The 16,240-nt window shown below is 44.2% G+C and overlaps 1 pseudogene; it reads left to right on the top strand.

Moving 5' to 3' along the window:
* The window catches only part of LOC138437852 (antigen WC1.1-like), a 68,420-nt pseudogene extending 61,393 nt beyond the window's left edge, over positions 1–7,027 (top strand).
* The last annotated feature ends 9,213 nt before the right edge of the window (positions 7,028–16,240 follow it).

Below are 16,240 nucleotides of genomic sequence, written 5' to 3' on the forward strand. Positions count from 1 at the left end.
TGATTAATATAGCTTTGTAATATAGTTTGAAAACAGGAAGTATGACACTTCCAGCTTTATTACTGTTTCTCAAGATTGCTTTGGTATTCAGCATCTTTTGTGGTTCCATGCAAATTTTAGGATTGTTTGTCTGTATCTGTGAAAATTTCCATTGAAATTTTGGTAAGGATTGCAGTGAATCTGTAGAATGCTTTGGGTAGTATGGGCATGTTAATAATATTAGATTTCCAATCCATGAGCACAGAATATTTTCCATTTATCTGAGTCATCTTCAGTAAGTTTCATCAGTATCTTATAGTTTTCAGTGTACAGGTCTTTCACTTCCTTGGTTAAATTTATTCCTAGATATTTTATTCATTTTCATGCAAGTGTAAATAGAATTGTTTTCTCAGTTTCTCCTCATGGCAGTTTGTTGTTAGTGCATAGAAATGCAACTGATTTTTTTATATAGATTTTTCATTCTACAACTTTACTGAGTGTATTATTCCTCGTATTTTTGGTGAAGTCTTTAGGGTTTTCTACATATAATATCATGAAAGGGAGTCTCCTTCCTCATGACTCTGATGGTAAAGAATCCATCTGCAATGCAAGAGACCTGGGTTCAGTCCCTGGGTTGGGAAGATACCCTGGGGGAGGGAACGGCAACCCACTCCAGTATTCTTGCCTGGAGAACCCCAGTGGGCAGAGGAGCCTGGCGGGCTGCAGCCCTTGCGGTCGCAGAGTCAGACACGACTGAGCGACTAGCACTTCACTTTCTGATCTGCACGTAGTGTCAGTTTCGCCTCTCCCTTTCAGGTTTGGATCCTGATTTTCTTTCCATTGCCTGATGGGTCTGGACGGGGCTGCCAGAACTAAGTGGAGTAAAAGTCGTGAGAGTGGATGATTTTGTCTTGTGTCTGATTTCAGAGGAAAAGCTTTCGGTTTTTACAGTCAAATATGATGTGACTGTGAACTGCTCGTATGGCCTTAATTATATTGAGATGCAATCCTTCTATAACTACTTTGTAAAAGAGTTTTTATCATAAATGGATTTTGAATTTGTCAAACATTTTTTCTGCATCCTTTGAGATATGATTTTTTACCTTCGTTTTCTTTATTTGGTGTATCACATTGATTAGTTTGTGAATGTTGAATTATCCTTGCATCCTTGGAACAAACATCACTTGATCATGGTGTATGATTCTTTTAGTGTATTGTCAAATTCAGTTTTCTAATATTTTGTTGAGGATTCTTGCACCCATATTTATCAGAGTATTAGCCTGTAATTTTCTTTTCTTGTGGTGTCCTTATCTGGTTTTAGTATCAGAATAATGTTGGCCTCATAAAATGAGTTTGGAAGTGTTTCTTTCTTCTGTTTTTGGAAGAGTTTGAGAAGGCTCCACCACTAAATATCGTTACATTGGGAACTGGGATTTTGAAAATGAATGTGGAATGAAATAGATAAATGTTGGGGAGGGCGACATAGTTAAACCATAGCACCTTACTTCCTTCAACATTTCTCTCTCTCTGTTTCTCTCTCTGTTTCTCTCTCTCTCTGTTTCTCTCTCTCCTTCCCTCCCCCTCCACATACACAAACACACACACCCCATTCAGGTACACCTTGAATGGTATGCTGGCGGTTGCCTGAAACCCACCGCTAAGAATGTGGTGAGAGATATTTCAAAAGCAGAGGCTCACTCCCTTCCTTGCCTCTCTTTTTTCATCTCTTTGTCTTTTCCATTTGAGGCCAAAGAGGCAGTAAACTATTAGACCTTTTATTGATGATATTTTTCCTACAATTAAACACTGAGAATTGAGAGGTGGTAAAGTCTTTGACCATGAAAATGAGCAACCTACTCACAAAGGTCCTGCTATCATTTTCTCAGAGATTCTCTGCATAGAGTGGGTAGGAGGTTTGATAGGATGATCTGGAAAGAATATACAAATTTTGATACTTTATGACAGGTACTATTTACCCTTCTGTTTGTGTGTGTCTGTGTGTGTGTGTGTGTGAGTTGCTCTGAATTTGTATTTCTTTCTCTTGGCTTCAATTCTTTTATATATACTTTTCAGTATTTTGTTTGTTATTTCTGCATCTTCTCAATACAAATTTTCCTCAGTAGGTTTTTTTTTTTTACTCTATTGCAAAAATTTCTTCCTCACTCAATGTGTACATATATGTGTACATATATCTTCTTAGAATTCTACTAAGTCTTTCCTGTATATTTCCTTTCTAAGAGATTCCTAACCATCTATGGGCTTTTCTGGTGGCTCAGACAGCAAAGAAACTGCCTGCAGTGCAGGAGACCTGGGTTCGATTCCTGGATAGGGAAGATCCAGTGGAGAAAGGAATAGCAATCTACTCCAGTATTCTTGCCTGGAAAATCCTATGGACAGTGTAGCCTGGTGGGCTGCATTCCATAGGTCACAAAGAGTCAGACACGACTGAGCAACTAACACACACACACATAATGAACACTGCATTGTAGATCAATTATCTTCCAATTAAACATAAATTTAAAAAAGAGTTTCCTTTTACAACAGTAGTCTTCACTTGCCCACTTGTTACACTGAGTAGTAGGTAAGAGCAGCTTATAATCTATTTAATAATTTTCCATTAAAATTACATATGTGAGATTTTGAGTATAAATTAACTCTGTTCTTCTGGACTAATCATTTTTACTATGAGCTATTATCATAGGCTATTACCAGTCACTGATATTTGGTTTACTATTTCACTGATTAGTGTGGATTTAAAGAAGTTTTATTTTACTGAATTTTATTCATCTATTCATTCATTCAATAACTATTTATCAAGCCCTTATCTAGGTATTTAGAAAAGGTTTTCCATAGATACTTGTTGGATGAGTGCATACAATGTGCAGGCACTGTCCTAATAGCAGAAACAAGGCGCATATAAGATACACAAGGTCCTTCTTCTAATGGACCTTTTATTCAGAGGGGTGTATGTGTACATTTGTAGATGGCTGTGTTTATATTTGCTGTGGGATGTGAAGACTGATAAACAAGTAAATATTTAAAGTAATTTCAGCTGGTGATCAGATGCAGTGAAAGTTTCAGCCCAGGGCTTAATGAACGAGCCTGTGTCTTCACGTGTCGTTTCCACTGACCCAAGGGCCTTAGATAATCTTATTTGGGGACAGGACCACCCCCAGCTATTCCTGATCCACTGTTTCCCTATTTTGTGCAGGAAGAAGACCCAAGAGCTGTCCAACTGCTGCCCCCTGCACAGGTACGTCAGCCCCGTCCCCTCCCCTGTGGCTCCCAGGGGCTCCTTCCTCCCACCAGGGCAGTCACAGGAGGGGCTGCTGCCTTTTCAGACAGAGAGAAGCTCCGGCTCAGGGGAGGAGAGACCGACTGCTCAGGGCGGGTGGAGGTCTGGCACAACGGCTCCTGGGGCACCGAGTGTGATGACTCCTGGAGCCTGGCAGAGGCTGAGGTGGTGTGTCAGCAGCTGGGCTGTGGCCAGGCCCTGGAAGCCGTGCAGGCCGCGACATTCGGCCCTGGAAATGGGAGCATCTGGCTGGACGAGGTGCAGTGCGAGGGCTGGGATTCCTCCCTGTGGGACTGTGCTGCAGAGCCCTGGGGGCAGAGCGACTGCAAGCACGAGGAGGACACTGGTGTGAGGTGCTCTGGTGAGCGAGGGGTTCGGGGTCCACCCTGGGTGAGCTGGGGCATCACAGGGGCAGTGGGCTGGGCCGGGCATGGTGGGGAGTTTGTATTCAGACAGTGTCCAGGTCCTGGGGCTCTGATCTAGGATGGGGGAGCTGGGAGGGTGGGACACTGGTGTTGTGGAGACTGAGGGGTGATTTCAGGCTCAGGAGGGAAAAATCGGTTTGCCCTGCATTCTGGCCAATTCCCTTTCCTCACAGTGCTGTTTTTCTCTTTAGGTGTAAGGAAAACATTGCCCCCGACTCCAGCAGGTACTGTGAACATCCATGGGCTGGAGAGGATACTCAGGTCTGGGGAACTGTTCTGTGGCTCTCTGACAGCTCAGGAGAGGAAAGAGCCTGAGGAGCCCTGGCTGGTGGGGAGGAGCCCAGGGCGTTATGTTGGGGAACTCCTCTGCCTTGGTTCCTGGGGCCACATTTTTCTCATGACTGGGGTGCAAGGGAGACTGGTTTCTATGTTGCAGAATCTAAGGTTCTCCCACTGGCCTCTGTGTTGCTCCTCATCAGCGAGGTGTGGGTCCCAGGACTGTTTGACGCTCTGTCTCCTGAAGCCCAAGGAGAAGAGATGAGCTGGGTCCTCAGAGGCTGTCTCAGCAGGGCAGCTCCCTGACAATCCCCAGCTCTGCTTTGGGGCCACTCTGGCCGGAGTGGAGTTGACCCATCTCAGGATGAGACCTGGGGGAACCAGGTCACTGTCAGTGAACTTGTGTCTGAGGCTGGGATGCCATTGTCTGGAGTCCCTGGAAATGCTGGCACAGGGGGTTTCTCTGTGCCCAGGACCTTCTCCACACCCTGTTGCCTTGTTCTCTTTAGGACCCAGACCAGTTTCAAGTCCTCTCCCTGGCATCTTCTCCTTGCCTGGGGTCCTCTGCTTCATCCTGGGGTCCCTTCTCTTCCTGGTCCTTGTCATCCTGGTGACTCAGGTGTTCAGATGGAGAGCAGAGCGCAGAGGTGGGCTGCAGGGGGAACTGGGGACCAGGGAGAGTGTGTGGAGGCAGGAGATGGGGCAGGTGTTAGAAGGGGAACCTGGGCCAGGTCTCTGTTGTGAGTCCGCAGAACTCTATGCACTGTGTGCTGAGCGCTAAGGGGTGAGTAGACAGAGGTTCTTAGGACTGGGGTGTGAACTCTCATAAGTCATGGCCTCTCCTATGAAAGCAGACAGAGTCAGGGCTGAGCTGTTAATTGAAGTCAGACGAGGGGAGAAGGTGCTGACATGGTGCATGGGGTGGAAGATGATGCGGAGGTCCAGGCAGCCTCCATGTGAACATCAGGGAGATTCAGAGTGGGCCTGCTGGACCAGGGTGTCTGGGGTGGCACCTCTGACCTGCTAGAGAATCTCTCAGCCTGCTGGATCAGGGTGTCTGGGGCAGCATCTCTGATCTGCTGGGGGATCTCTCAGCCTCATCCTGCTATGAAGATGCTCTTGCTGAAGCTGTGTATGAGGAGCTCGATCACCTTGTGACTCAGAAGGAGGGTCTTCTGGGCAGCCCAGGTGGGTGTCTCTGTCTGCCCTCCTGGGACCCCTGGTTGCCACACCCACTGGGTGTGTGCATTTCCTCAGCATCTGCAGACCCCATATGTTCCCCAAGCTCACAGAGGTGGCTCTCCAAAGCAGCAGGATGGCCTCTCACAGCCCTGTGAGCCCCCAGCCTCTGTCTACACTGCAAGAGCCAGACCTGCCCCTTCTCAGCCTTAACTCAGGTCCTTTGGGTGTGGGGAGGGTCCTTCTGTGTGTTGTTTTTCTCCACTCTAGGCTTCCTGTCAGATGGTGAGGACAACAATGACTCCAGATCTGCTCCAGGTAATAGAGGTGGACCTGCTTCAGCTGAGTGTTGCGGAGGAGAGTTTCCCTCCTCATAGAGAGGAGATGTAAGGGGAACAGTCTTCCTCTGATGGACCAGAGGGATCCCTTGTGTCCAGATCGGGTCTGTCCTTCTCCTTCTCTGGCTGATCTGTGATGTCTCACATTTGGGGCTGGGCTCCCTGTGTTCAGAATCACAAGAGACACACACTGGTTTTAAAAATAACATCTGTAAAACACAGTTTGTCAAAATACTTTAGTAATGCTCAATGGTGGGAGAGTTGCTTTGAGATCTATATTTTCAGTTAGGAAATATTAAGATATGTTAAATCATGTTTTGGTTTATGGACACATCAAAATGAAACATGGTCTAAGAGAAAAAAATCTTTTGAAACAAGGAGTGACTCATGCCTCTATTTAGCAGCTCAGAAACTCTGGGTCAGAAGAGATCTTAGGTATTTCCCAGACCAACCCACTTACTGTGGGTTCATCTGACCCCTGCTATGCTCTCAGAAGCCCCAGATCAGAAGACCTATGCCCTTGGTGAGGGCTATGATGATGCCGAAGAGGTACCAGTGCCTGGGGCTCCTCTTACCTCTGAGGGGAGTGAGGAGGAAGTGCTCGAAGAGAAGGAAGATGGGATGAAGTCTGAGACAGGTGAGTGGGATTAGCTGATCCCGTATAATCTTTGGTCTCTGTCCTGGAAAGGGTGAATTTGAGCTCCTCAGTGTCCAGCCTCGCTACAGCTTCTCATGCATTTGATAATCTCATGCATTTAATGGATTCCCTGGTGGCTCAGATGGTAAAGAATCTGCCTGCAATGCAGGAGACCCGAGTTTGATCACTGGATCAGGAAGATCCCCTGGAGAAGGGAATGGCTACCCACTCTAGTATTCTTGCCTGGAGAATCCCATGGGTAGAGGAGCCTGGCGGGCTACAGTTCATAGGGTTGCAAAGATTCAGACACAACTGAATAACTAGCACTTCACTGCCCCGAGACAGGTCTTCTCAGAGCTCCTGTGTGAGCACAGGTCTCTGTGATGCAGGGTTTCCACAGGAGCTGAGGCCCCAGAGAGTAAATGGACTGGATCTGAGAGGACAGCTGGGATCCGTCCTCACTGTAACTGATGTGAAATAGTCTGAGCCTCCTGCCCACCCCTGGGTCCCAGGGATGCTTTGTCATCACCACTTGCTTAACTTGCTTCCTCCTCACTGTCTGGCCCCCTTGTCTCTGTTCTAAATCATACCTCTCTCTCTTCTTTCAGGCTCTTCTCTAAACGTCTTTAGAGAGGAAGCTGATCCTGGGGAAGGAGAAGAGAGCCCCTGGCTGCTCCAGGGGGAGAAAGGGGACCCTGGGTACGATGATGTTGAACTGAGCGCCCTGGGAACATCCACAGGGACTTTTCCATGACGTTGTATTAAATACAAGATCATGCCGCAGATATTCTAATTGCCTGTATTTCAATAGAATAGTGCTGACCTGTGATTGTGTTATATGGAAATTTCTCAAAATGAAATATTCTGAATAAAGTAAATTTTTCTTTTGCTTTGTTAATTATTACCAAGTTCCATGTCACATGCTTTTAGAGGATTGGTCCTCAAACACCATTTACCTCAAAGGAAATATAGGATGAGTGCACTGCCCTGTTTTCTCACCTCCTTCAAAGGCTAATGAGGCCATGAATTTGTCTGGGATCACAGATGCTCCAGCTCACTCTTGCTTAGAAAAAGTATCTAAACTTGGTCCACATTCACACCCTCCTTCCTAGCAAGATGACCTTGTTGACCGAAAAGTATAGTCAGAACCTGGTAGAGTTATTTTATTTGGTGGGAATACTTAGGACTCTAAGCCCTGGAGGCAGCATCTCAGTAGCTCTGAGAAAACTGCTCTAAAGAGGCAGCAGGGGAAGTCAGGCTGTATACAATTTTGCAACAAAGGGAGCAGGGAGTCTGAACATCAAAGATCAGGTGTCAAGTTAAGGAATGTAGCGTTCTATGTGTGGGAAGATGCAAGCCTCTGGACTCACTGGATTCAATGCTTCCACATGCAGCTCAGCTATCTGGGGCAACCCTGGTCCCCTGTTCACCTTAAGGAGCGGCAGACAGCTGCTGCTTGCATTCCCCAGCTCCTCAGCAATCACCATACGGGGTGGCAGCATCCCCTGGATCAGTTTTGGGAGCCCTCATTCACAGCTGGAGACCAGAAATCATTGATGGTGGTGACATTTCTTGTTTATTGATGTGGTAGGAGATATTTTCATTTCACAAACTCATGGGAAAAACCCAATCCTGAACATTCCTGTATGTTCTTCCCTGAGAGGTCACATCATCTGTTTTTTACCTGTTCTTGGGCACCAACTTGGGTGTGGGTTTCAAAGTGGGAATTTGCTGGTGGGAGAGAATGGATACAGCTTTCCTTATCCTGCTTAAGTGTTCATGGATCAGTTAAAACTCTAACTCTAGGTATCTACCTCTGCCTTTTCATCTCTCATTCCATAGGTTACTTGATCTGTTTATTCCTCAAGCAGATATAGATTCCTCCTTGCTCTTCTCCCATGTCTAGTTGGTTATCAAATCCTTATAAATACATTCTTTCCATCCTTGCCTACTATTTCTTCAGAACATTGCCATTTCTTGTCTGCCCAATTATCTATCCTTCTGAGCAAATTATATCAGCTCATATCTCTCTCTAAGTTGATGGATGGCAAATTAGTGCCCACCCACAGCCTGAATGCACGTGGGAGAAGAGGGCAAGAAGGTGGAGACCTAGACAGAAGGGTTCCAGAAGAAGGGATAGATGGGAAAATCAGGTACGTTTGTCTATTTACGTTTTAAAGATGTGGATAGAGGGGCCTGATATGATTGAATTCTTAAAGGAAGAATTTCAGACTAATTGGCTCCTCTGAAAAACAAACTGTTTCAAGATTGCTTTAATCTGGTTACTACTGAAAAAGTAAATGTGATCCTGCTGTGATTCTTCAGGGTAGAAAGGGCTGTCATGTAGGAATGGCCAAGTAAAGATTACATTTCACAACACCCCCTCCCCCCCAATTCCATTTTGGACACGTGGAGAGGCTGCTGAACTAATATAAGACCTGAGAGTGATGGCCTGTTGTGAGTTGAACCCACCCAGCCCCTGGCTGATGGCTCTGCATGGTGTCCAGGGCTCCAACCTACAGTCACGCTTGCAGTCCTCATAGTTCTAGGCTGTGCCTGGGGATTAGAAGATGCCCAGGAGTTCTCCCAGGGCAGCTCACATGGCTACTCACCACTGGGAAGTGATGAAATAAACGACATATGATGAAAGAAATAAAGTATACCCACCAAGAAGCTCAGGGAACTCCAAAAAATGCAGATAAACAATCAAATCCAGGGAAAGAATATGTGAACAAAATAAGACTGAAAAATGATTATTTATTATTATTATTATTGTTTTCAATTTTTGGTTTCCCTGGGTCTTGGTTGACACCCATGGGCTTTGTCTAGTTGCGGCAGGCGGGCACTGCTCTTCTTCGTGGACAGCAGGCCTCACTGTGGGGGCTTCTCTTGCTGTGGAGCACAGGCTCTAGGTGCACAGGCATCAGTAGTTGTAGCATGCCGGCTCCTATTGGCAGTTTGCGGGTCCCAGAGCACAGAGTAGTTGTGCCCAGGCTCTGAAGTGCTCTGCAGAATAAATTCAGTTTTTTTTTTTTTCAGTACAGAGACTGAAATCATAAAAACGGAAGCAAACAGGAAGTTTGCTGATGGTTTAGTGGTTAGGATTCGATGCTTTCACTGCTGTGCCTGTATTCTATCCTGGTCAGGCAACTGTGCAATGAGGCAAAAAAAGAGATCCCTCAAGCTGTGCAATGAGGTAATAAAAGAGAAGGAACCAAACAGAAATTATGTTGCTTAAGATTGCAATGAATGAAATGCAACAAAATAAAAAATGTTACAGAGAGCATCAGCAACAGCAGAAGAATTTTTTGAGGCACAAGACAAGAAAATTGAAATTAGCCAGCCAGAGGACAAAGAAGAAAAAAGACTAAAAATGTGTGAAAGAACCTGTGCGAACTCTGGGATAACGTTCACAGTAACAACCTGCACATTATTGGAGTCCCAGAAGGAGAAGAGAGGGAGAAAGGGAGAGAGATTGTATTTAAAGAAATAATACCAGATAAGTCACACATCTGATGAGACTTAGGCAACCAAGTTCATGGAGCTAATAGGTCACCCCTCAGAGTTCACTCAAAATGATCGTCTCGAAGATGCATTGTTTATAATCAAGCCAAAGAGAGAATTTTAGAAGCATCAAGGTAAGAGCAAACGCTCACAAAAAAGAATTCCCTTGAGAATATCAGTGGACTTCTGAGAAGAAACCTGTCAAGCCAGGAGAGGAAGGGATGATATATTCAAACTGATGAACCTGCCAGCCAAGAATACTTTTTTCAGGAAGGTTGTCTTTCAGAAATGAAGACAAGAAAAAGACTTTCCCAAACAAACAAGAGTTGAGGGAGTTCACCAACACAGATTTATCTTACAAGGTTGCTGAAGCGAATTCTTCAAGCTAAATGAAGGATGTTAATTATTACATGAAAGAAGTGAAATTATATACCAGACTTGTAAATGTAAATGTGTAATCCAATACAGAATACACTGAATATGGTAGTGTGTTAACCAGTTAGCTCTAGTCTAGAAAGTGAAAGTGAAGTCGCTTAGTCGTGTCCTACTCTTTGTGACCCTATGGACTGTAGCCTATCAGGCTCCTCCATCCATGGGATTTTTCAGGCAAGAGTGCTGGAGTGGATTGCCATTTCCTTCTCCAGGGGATCTTCCCGACCCAGGAATTGAACCCGGGTCTCCCTAATTGTAGGCAGACGCTTTACCGTCTCAGAGAAGGCAACGGCAAACCCACTCCAGTACTCTTGCCTGGAAAATCACATGGATGCAGGAGCCTGGTAGGCTGCAGTCCATGGGGTTGCGAAGTCGGACATGACTGAGAGACTTCACTTTCACTCTCATGCATTGGAGAAGGAAATGGCAACCCACTCCAGTGTTCTTGCCTGGAGAATCCCAGGGACGGGGGAGCCTGGTGGGCTGCCGTCTATGGGGTCTCACAGAGTCGAACGTGACTGAAGCTACGTAACAGCAGCTGTAGCTTTACCGTCTGAGCCACCAGGGAAGTATTAAAATAACTATACAGAAAGATATTTTGTTAGTGATATACAATATAAAGAGAGGTAAATTCTGACATCAAAAACAGGAAGTGTAGGGAGGGGATCAAAAGGTAAAGCTTTTATATGTGATTGAAATTAATTTGTTATCAGTGTAATAGAGACTGTTGTGTCTATAAGATATTTTATGCGAACCATGTGGCAACAAAAATGTGAAAACCTACAGTAGATACGCAAAAAGTAAAGAGAAAAAAATTAAAGCACGTCATTATCCAAAATTGTCAGTTCACAGTTCTAACTGTTGTACAGAACAGTCGGTCTCTACAGCATCCTTCAAGATCAGCCCCAGAGGACTCTCCTTTCACAAAGTGAAAAACCAATTAGTCTGTCTGTTATTTTAATCCAAAGAACTCTTGCTGAACCTCATCTCCTTCCTTATGTCATATAGATGGTGCAGCTGTACTGTTTTTAATTGCAAATTTTCATCCTGTGACAGTCCTGTGTGGTTTTTATTGAAAAACTGTCAAATGATAAATCATCCCAATACCCTGTCTCCTCCATTGGTTCTGGTTAAGACTTAATCAGAAGCCACATGTGAGTGTGTTGTGGTTTGTCTTGTGTATCCTTAGAGATAGAGATTTGCAGAGTTTGGTGTGATGTATCTGGTGGTGATATGCACCTACTTTTTGAAAATCAAATTTTGCCCTGTTAATTGCTGAAAGCATTTGCCTTTAAAACAAAGGTATCAATTAGCTAAATGATGTCCTCAAAACTAGTTCTTTATATTTAAGATACTTTCTTTTAAAAGTCTAGCATAAGACAGTTCTATTTGCAATTTTTAAAGGAATCTCCACACTGTTCTCCATAGTGGTTGTACTAGTTTGCATTCCCACCAACAGTGTAGGAGGTTTCTCTTTTCTCCACACCCTCTCCAGCATTTATTGCTTGCAGACTTTTGGATCGCAGCCATTCTGACTGGTGTGAAGTGGTACCTCATTGTCATTTTGATTTGCATTTCTCTAATAATGAGTAATGTTGAGCATCTTTTCATGTGTTTGTTAGCCATCCGTATGTCTTCTTTGGAGAAATGTCTATTTAGTTCTTTGGCCCACTTTTTGATTGGGCCGTTTATTTTTCTGGAATTGAGCTGCATAAGCTGCTTGTATATTTTTGAGATTAGTTGTTTGTCAGTTGCTTCATTTGTTATTATTTTCTCCCATTCAGAAGGCTGTCTTTTCACCTTGCTTATATTTTCCTTTGTTGTGCAGAAGCTTTTAATTTTAATTAGATCCCATTTGTTTATTTTTGCTTTTATTTCCAGAATTCTGGGAGGTGGATCATAGAGGATCCTGCTGTGATTTATGTCAGAGAGTGTTTTGCCTATGTTCTCCTCTAGGAGTTTTAGTTTCTGGTCTTACATTTATATCTTTAATCCATTTTGAGTTTATTTTTGTGTGTGGTGTTAGAAAGTGATTTGCCTTATGACCCAGCAATCCCAATTCTGGGTATATATACTGAGGAAACCAGAACTGAAAGAGACACATGTACCCCAATGTTCATCGCAGCACTGCTTATAATAGCCAGGACATGGAAACAACCTAGATGTCCATCAGCAGATGAATGGATAAGAAAGCTGTGGTACATATACACAATGGAGTATTGCTCAGCCATTAAAAAGAATACATTTGAATCAGTTCTGATGAGATGGATGAAACTGGAGCCGATTATACAGAGTGAAGTAAGCCAGAAAGAAAAACACCAATACAGTATACTAACACATATATATGGAATTTAGAAAGATGGCAATGATGACCCTGTATGCAAGATAGCAAAAAAGACACATATGTGTATAGCGGACTTTTGGACTCAGAGGGAGAGGGAGAGGGTGGGATGATTTAGGAGAATGGCATTGAAACATGTATACTATCATGTAAGAATCGAATCACCAGTCTATGTCCGATGCAGGATACAGCATGCTTGGGGCTGGTGCACGGGGATGACCCAGAGAGATGTTGTGGGGAGGGAGGTGGGAGGGGGGTTCATGTTTGGGATCGCATGTACACCCATGGTGGATTCATGTCAATGTATGGCAAAACCAATACAGTATTGTAAAGAAAAATAAAGTAAAAATAAAAATTTAATTAAAAAAATAAAAAATAAATAAAAAAAGTCTAGCATAGTACCATTCAGTCATTCAATAAACATTAGCTGAGCATCTATTAGTCAAGACTATGGTTTTTCCAGTGGTCATATATGGATGTGAGAGTTGGACTGTGAAGAAAGCTGAGCGCTGAAGAATTGATCCTTTTGAAGTGTGGTGTTGGAGAAGACTCTTGAGAGTCTCTTGGACTGCAAGAAGATCCAACCAATCCATTCTAGAGGAGATCAGTCCTGGATGTTCATTGGAAGGACTGATGTTGAAGTTGAAACTCCAATACTTTGGCCACCTCATGCGAAGAGCTGACTCATTGGAAAAGACCCTGATGCTGGGAGGGATTAGGGGCAGGAGGAGAAGGGGACGACAGAGGATGAGATGGATGGATGGCATCACCTACTTGATGCACATGAGTTTGAGTGAACTCCAGGAGTTGGTGATGGACAGGGAGGCCTGGCATGCTGCGATTCATGGGGTCGCAACGAGTTGGACATGACTGAGAGACTGAACTGAACTGAACTGAGCATCTATTAACTTACAGAGAGTGGAAATACAGATCTTATACACAGGAACAGGCCTCTCTCCCCTGGGCCTTGGCAGGGCCTCAACAGATGCCTGTAGCCTGTAGAAGTCTTGGAGAGCACGCCCAGATGCGGAAGGATTCGATGATAAGGAAAAGAGAATCTGTTCACAAACTTTTAGATGTTAAAGGAGGAACACATTTTGCTGTGTTTCCAGTGTTCTTAAGCTGGTCTGCAGCCTGGACTCAGCTGCATGAAAGCTCCATGTGCATTAGAGCATCAGTTCATAGAGTTCAAGTCTGAGCAACCACTCAGCCTTTGAACTATGAGTGCCACCCCAGTGGCACTAATCTTAGTTTAAGAGGCTTAGGAATGACCATCCACTGGAGCTCAATAGCTCTGGACTTGGTCATTACATCAACTCTGAGCAGAGGTGGATTAATCATGAAGCTAATGAAGCTTCAGTTTCATAGCCTCTCCTTACACCAGCCCCTTCCAAGTCTCAAGAGGGAAGCCCTAGGGCTGTGCTCACAAGGATATAGGTTTTGAAACAGCCATTTTCTTGAGATAAGGGGAAAAAAAGTCAGCAAAATCATTTCTTAACCAAATGTGAAGTAGGTTAACTGCGTGGAGCACTAAATCCAGGAATCAAGTTTGTTCAGGAAATCAAGAAAAGACTTAGGGGGCTTAGACAGTACATGCTGCCTTTTCATTAGTACAGGATTGGTGGAAGGTAAAAACAGGATCAAAGATGATGAACTGACTAACTCAGAGGAAGGAAGAGCTGTTTAAGGATGAAGGTCAAGGTGCTAAGAGACAAATTTGGGAAACTGAGCCTGACTGTCAGCACAGTTCAGTTCAGTTCAGTTCAGTCACTCAGTCGTGTCCGACTCTTTGCGACCCCATGAATCGCAGCATGCCAAGCCTCCCTGTCCATCACCATCTCCCGGAGTTCACTCAGACTCACGTCCATCGAGTCTGTGATGCCATCCAGCCATCTCATCCTCGGTCGTCCCCTTCTTCTCTTGCCCCAATCCCTCCCAGCATCAGAGTCTTTTCCAATGAGTCAACTCTTCCCATGAGGTGGCCAAAGTACTGGAGCTTCAGCTTTAGCATCATTCCTTCCAAAGAAATCCCAGGGTTGATCTCCTTCAGAATGGACTGGTTGGATCTCCTTGCAGTCCAAGGGACTCTCAAGAGTCTTCTCCAACACCACAGTTCTAAAGCATCAATTCCTCGACGCTCAGCCTTCTTCACAGTCCAACTCTCACATCCATACATGACCCCAGGAAAAACCATAGCCTTGACTAGATGGACCTTAGTCGGCAAAGTAATGTCTCTGCTTTTGAATATACTATCTAGGTTGGTCATAACTTTTCTTCCAAGGAGTAAGAGTCTTTTAATTTCATGGCTGCAATCACCATCTGCGGTGATTTTGGAGCCCCCAAAAATAAAGTCTGACACTGTTTCTACTGTTTCCCCATCTATTTCCCATGAAGTGATGGGACCAGATGCCCTAAGGTTGTTTAGTTATTTTTTAATCCAAAAATATTTTGTATATTAGTCACTCTGATTGGTCCTGAAAATATCCCCCTACCAAGGATATTTAATTATTAATTTTCCCAGCAAAGAGATTACTGAACCTCTGAAACCTCCATATTTTCATGGTGATTTGGGCATAATATATTGCTTTACAATCCATAAGAGAAATAAACAGTCTAAGTTAAAGAACAGGATTCTTCCTGCTCTCTACTTCTGCACTTCTAATTCAATACAGAAGCTGTTAAACTAAAATTTTTTATAACAGAATTTCTTCCTGTTACAGTTATGTGTGGTTTGAACTGAAAATATGCCAAAAGATAAGTATATAAACATCTGGACCACATGGCCCTATCTGATTAAGACCAGAACAGGAGGCTTCATGGTGTTCACCTGTCAGTGTGCTGAGGTCTGTCTTCTTTATCTTTGGATATACAAAGATGCAGCATTTATACATGTTTAGAACTGGCTCTCTCAGCACTGCTCTTGGAATGGGGCTAGCCTTGTTTCTGGTATTGCAACTGACTGCATTCTTTGCAGAAAAGTGTAGAAGTGAACCATACATAGCTTATGCCATTTAATCATATTGAAATAGCATTACAACAAGTGACACAACTTGCATTGTGCTGTTAAGTCCTCACACCAAGTTAGATTATATCTCAAAAGATTTCTTTTGATTGAAATGATTTGTGCAAAATACCTGGCTGACATTCATTCATTCAGGTATACAATAGACATCGTTTAGGATTTTTAATTTGGAGAAGGCAGTGGCACCCCACTTCAGTACTCTTGCCTGGAAAATCCCATGGACGGAGGAGCCTGGTGGGCTGCAGTCTGTGGGGTCGCTAAGAGTGTGGACACGACTGAGCGACTTCACTTTCACTTTTCACTTTCATGCATTGGAGAAGGAAATGGCAACCCACTCCAGTGTTCTTGCCTGGAGAATCCCAGGGACGGGGGAGCCTGGTGGGCTGCTGTCTCTGGGGTCGCACAGAGTCGGACATGACTGAAGCAACTTAGCACCAGGATTTTTAATTAACAGGCATTGGGGATAAGGAGGTGAATTAGACACAGAACCTTTACCAAGTTCATTTATAAAGTAAAATTAGCAGGTAAACAACTTAATTCATGAGGTTCACAGTTGGTAAGGTCGAGGTTCATGAGCCTCTCTTGGGGCACAGGGAGAAGGGGCGATGTGTGGAATACTCACAACTCTGGCCCCAATCACCGTCACAGCGTGTGGTTCCTGGGAGAGTTCTGACAGCTCCAGTCAAGGCTCCAGGTAACAGAATTGAATTCCTGTTCTAGAGTCCTGGGATTCCTGGGATGGGATGGAGAGAGGGGCCCTAATATTGCTTCTCTGCCATGACGATATACTACTGTTCACTGGTGGTTGTATC

This window comes from Ovis canadensis, chromosome 3 (assembly GCF_042477335.2).
Source record: "Ovis canadensis isolate MfBH-ARS-UI-01 breed Bighorn chromosome 3, ARS-UI_OviCan_v2, whole genome shotgun sequence".
NCBI classification, from domain to species: Eukaryota; Metazoa; Chordata; class Mammalia; order Artiodactyla; family Bovidae; genus Ovis; species Ovis canadensis.